General features: G+C 41.1%; 1 protein-coding gene across 1 annotated transcript in view; it reads right to left on the bottom strand.

Moving 5' to 3' along the window:
• The window catches only part of LOC143295247 (uncharacterized), a 62496-nt gene that overhangs the window by 18247 nt on the left and 39249 nt on the right, over positions 1-5000 (bottom strand). The gene's annotated exons all lie outside the window — the stretch shown is intronic.

The raw sequence follows: 5000 nt of genomic DNA, 5'->3' as shown, positions 1-5000 counted from the left end.
ACTCCGAGACAAACAACAACAACAACAACAACAAAACAACAAAACAACACAGAAAGATAGATACCGTCATCACATTGATACACACATCTGTCAGTACAACTCTTTGTGGTGTCAATGTCACACAATCAGACCTGTGGCGGTCGATTAAGCACGCAGTGACTTCACACACCATGTGCCCACACACGTCAGTTTCAACATACGTCTTCAGGTATTCATGACGTCGATAAACTCTGTCGCAAGCTCGAGCACATGGTTGTCATTTCCGTTGGGAATGCCAATTACAAGGATTTTTTTTTTTCCCCTACCTACGTACTTTCACAATCGATAACCGCAGACGTTTGTGTGAGTGACAAAGACGGTGTTGATAAAATTTATCTCGACAAAGTGTATCTGTCTGTGACTTTATTTACTGGTTCTTCTTGCGAATCTTTTTTTTTTTTAATGTCTTGTGTTCATATATTTAGGATAGATATCCATTCGCTTGTAGCATGTATACAATAAACACTACTGAATGTTTTATATGTTCTTATTAAAATCATAGTTTTTACCCCTCAAAATACATCTTTGATCCGAACAGTTGGTATGGCTACTGTAACTGACTGTGAGGACAATGGTGACGTACTTCATATTATGTTGCAACTGATTGTAAAGACAAAGGTAAAGGTATTACATATGATGTTTCAGGTCTGTTAAATATGCAACCGTCTCGTGTCGTTGCAAACAGATCGTGTGTTGTTCAAATGTAATAATTGTTAAGGTTTTAGATGCTGCATAGAGGGCCAGCGTGTGTGTGTGTGTCTGTGTGTCTGTGTGTGTCCGAGAGACAAGGTACCACACCAGGATGTTGCCCTCAACATTTCATCGAGAGACAATAACATAAACTAGAATGGCACCCTCTGTGTTTGGAGGAGAGGCAAGGCACTGAACCAGGATGTTGTCTTTAATGTCTCGGGGGCTGGGCTGGGGTGGGGTGGAGACAAGATATCAGTTAACAAGAGAGTCAAGGCCTTCAAGACTCACTTGTGATAAATTAAGTCCCCTAGCATTAATTACAGAGTAATTTCCCTTTTTTACTATCTGCACCAAAACGTTTGCAAAATAAATAAAAATTCCATGCTTAGCAAAAGAAGTTCCTGTTTGAACAAAAAATGATAATAATGACTCCTCTTGTTGTTGTGTCAGAATATCAGATCAAAGTGCCAAGTTTAGAGAATACAAAAAATATAAATATAACAGTAAATGCAGTTTGCATATAATTAGGCTTCATTTTTTATTTTTTTGTGCCCATCCCAGAGGTGCAATATTGTGTTAAACAAGATGACTGGAAAGAACTGAATTTTTCCTATTTTCATGCCAAATTTGGTGTCAACTGACAAAGTATTTGCAGAGAAAATGTCAATGTTAAAGTTTACCACGGACACACAGACACACGGACACACACACACACACACACACACACACACACACACACACACACACACACAACCGAACACCGGGTTAAAACATAGACTCACTTTGTTTACACAAGTGAGTCAAAGATGGTATCAACATTTCATCGACAGACAATAACATAAACTAGAATGGCACCCTCTGTGTTTGGAGGAGATGCAAGGCAATGAACCAGGATGTTGTCTTTAGTGTCTCGGGGGCTGGGATGGGGTGGGGTGGAGACAAGATATCAATTAAAAATGGTATCAGCATTTCAGAGAGAGACAAGATATTAAACCACAATGGTAGCCCAACATATCATGGAGAGAAAAAAAAAATCAAACCGGAATGGTATCCTAAGCGTTTCATGAAAGAGAACTGAAATGTCCCTGAATACTGAGTGCAGAAGGCGTAGCAAAGCTCGCCTCATGTTACTTTCGAAAAGAAGAGAAAAATAATCAGAAGGACTCTGCACGTTATGTGTGTCCAAATGACAGCTGGTGACATTTACCTCGCGAATAACTTCGTGTTTTCTTTGCTGTTTCCGCTGTATCATGTTCCATGTGTCCACATTATTTTGAGAGAAATGAACGAATTCAAACTTCATCCTGTTCATCATGAATCCTCCACATTCTTCATCTCTTTCGCTCGTCTTCCACTATCGATTTTGGATGGTGTGTGTGTGTGTGTCACTGCCTAGATTTCCATGATTTACCCCCCCCCCCCTCTCTCTCTCTTCCTCTCTCTCTCCCTCCCTCTCTGTGTCTCCCTCTATCTCTCCTCTCTGTCTATTTCTCTCACTTCTCTTTGTTTCTCTTTACTTCACATCTATCATTTGAACAAACATTGAGCTATATGCAGTGCATAGTTGGCAAGACATCTACCTTTTTTTTTTTTTTTTTAAAGCATTCGTTTTCGTTTCATTGAATATCATACCCTTTCTTTCAAAAAACCCAAAAAACAAAACAAAACGAAGAAGAAGAAAAAAGGAAATGACTAGCCTAGTTCATCTAATTTAAATGGCCAACGCAACGATTTTATCCCTGAATAGACAATGTGATAACTATTTTCAGATTATGACATGGCGGGATATTCCAGGCTGACGAGAAGCGGTTTTCTTGTTGTTGCTGTTTTTGTTTTTGTTTTTAAATAGTTCTCAAGTGCGTAGTATCTTTTTCTGGTCTGCATTTTTTTTTAGACTGAAAATAACTGTCCGCTGGTTGATCGTTCGTTTATTTATTTATAGTCTGTTCATCTAAGATGATGATATTAGACTGAACCGTTGGTTGATGTCTATAGAAAACGTTCACAGGTTTGTAACATGTTTTTCTTCCTAGCAGAGCTCAACACTGAAAAGAAACGTTCGCGTTTTGTCGTTGTTGTTGTTGTTGTTGTTGTTGTTGGTTGTTGTTGTTGTTGTTGCTGCTGCTGCTGTATAGAATGTTTACAAATTCGTATTATTTCTTTTCTCGACATTTTAGATCCCTTTTCTGTCTTCGATCCTATGTCTCAGATGTTGCGCTGATGTTTCATTCTGTCAAACTTTTCTTACAGCGCTCTGTAACAAGATAAACTGTGCAACAGAGATACAATATCTTGAAATAACAAGTAAACTGACCCCAAACACCTATACTACTCATTCAGAACTACCCAGCAATATTTTCCAGCGATATTATGCACACAGATGACAGAATTGCACAGAAATGCATTTTATTTAATTTAAATGGAGGACGTCTAAGTCCAATCCAAACACCAATCTCACTTACTTAGTTCTAACCACTCCAATAAATCCCCTCGTAAGAAGTTAAAACACACACACACACACACACACACACACACACACACACACACACACACACACACACACACACACACACACACACACACACACAACACAACAACAACAACAACAAAAACCAAAACAAAACCAAAAAAAACACCAAAGACAGTCAAGCTTCTGGAAGTTTTGTGGGATTTTTTTGTTTGTTCTTTATCGATCTGTGAGAGCCTCAGAAGGTCTTCGGAAAGCCCAGTATCGATCTTAAGATCTGTGTCTGCCCCAACTTTCTTCAGGGCAAGCGTTGCCTGACGTGACTGCATTCGTTGGCCGTCGGAGCGGTTCTCCTTTCAAGAAGTTTGTTTTTCTACGCCCAGTCTCTCTCTCTGTGTGGAAGTGGTTGTCAGTTCACCACTGTGTACCAGCACCAGCACCATCACCACCGTCATCACCACCGTCATCGTTGCAATTCTGTGTGTGTGTGTGTGTGTGTGTGTGTGTGTGTGTGTGTGTGTGTGTGTGTGTGTGTGTGTGTGTGTGTCTGTCGGTCTCTCTTTATCTCCCTGTCTCTCTCTGTCTGTCTCTCTTTCTGTCTGTCTCTCTTTATCTCCCCCCCCCTCTCTCTCTCTGTCTGTCTCTGTTGGTCTTTCTCTTTATCTCCCTGTCTGTCTCTGTCGGTGTCTTTCTCTATGTCCATGTCTGTCTCTTTCTCTGTCTGTCTCTGTTGATCTCTCTCTTTATCACCCTCTCTCTCTCTCTCTCTCTCTCTTTCTGGGTGCACACTTGTCAAGTGCAGTAGAGGCCGTCATTCTGAACACGAAAAAAAAAGACATTGATTTATTTTAAGTGGGGATAGGGTAAGGGTGAGGGTGTGGGTGGGGAGTCCTTATCATCAAAATGCCCTGAGCAGTCGCGAGATTTCCAGGTCAGTCTCTCATCATGAACCCCTCCCCCTCCCCCGCTCTTTCCAGTCTCCACTTCTCTCACTCTCTGTCTCTTTGTAAAAAAAAAAAAGATTATATACATCTCTGTCTGTCTGTCTGTCTGTCTGTCTGTCTCTATCTCCCTGTCTCTCTCTGTCTGTCTCTCTTTCTGTCTGTCTCTCTTTATCCCCCCTCTCTCTCTCTGTCTCTCTTTCTGTCTGTCTCTCTTTCTCTCTGTCTCACTTTATCCTGTCTCTCTCTCTCTCTGTCTGTCTCTGTCGGTCTCTCTTTATCTCCCTGTCTCTCTCTGTCTGTCTCTCTTTCTGTCTGTCTCTCTTTATCTCCCCCCCCCCCTCTCTCTCTCTGTCTGTCTCTGTTGGTCTTTCTCTTTATCTCCCTGTCTGTCTCTGTTGGTCTCTCTCTTTATCTCTCTCTCTCTCTGTCTGTCTCTGTTGATCTCTCTCTTTACCTCCCTGTCTCTCTCTCTCTCTCTCTCTCTCTCTCTGGGTGCATACTTGTCAAGTGCAGTAGAGGCCGTCATTCTGAACACGAAAAAAAAAAAGACATTGATTTATTTTAAGTGGGGATAGGGTAAGGGTGAGGGTGTGGGTGGGGATTGGGGATCCTTATCATCAAAATGCCCTGAGCAGTCGCCAGATTTCCAGGTCAGTCTCTCATCATGAACCCCTCCTCCTCCCCCGCTCTTTCCAGTCTCCACTTCTCTCACTCTCTGTCTCTTTGTAAAAAAAAAAAAAAAAATGATTATATACATCTCTCTCTCTCTGTCTCTGTCTCTCTCTGTGTCTCTGTTCTTTTTCTTGTACTTGATAATTGCGAATTTGTGCGTGTTTCTTATTTTTATTTATTTATTT

This window comes from Babylonia areolata, chromosome 20 (assembly GCF_041734735.1).
Source record: "Babylonia areolata isolate BAREFJ2019XMU chromosome 20, ASM4173473v1, whole genome shotgun sequence".
Lineage (NCBI taxonomy): Eukaryota > Metazoa > Mollusca > Gastropoda > Neogastropoda > Buccinidae > Babylonia > Babylonia areolata.
The sequence above is the reverse complement of the archived record's forward strand: the minus strand, read 5'-3'. Positions and strand labels throughout refer to the sequence as shown.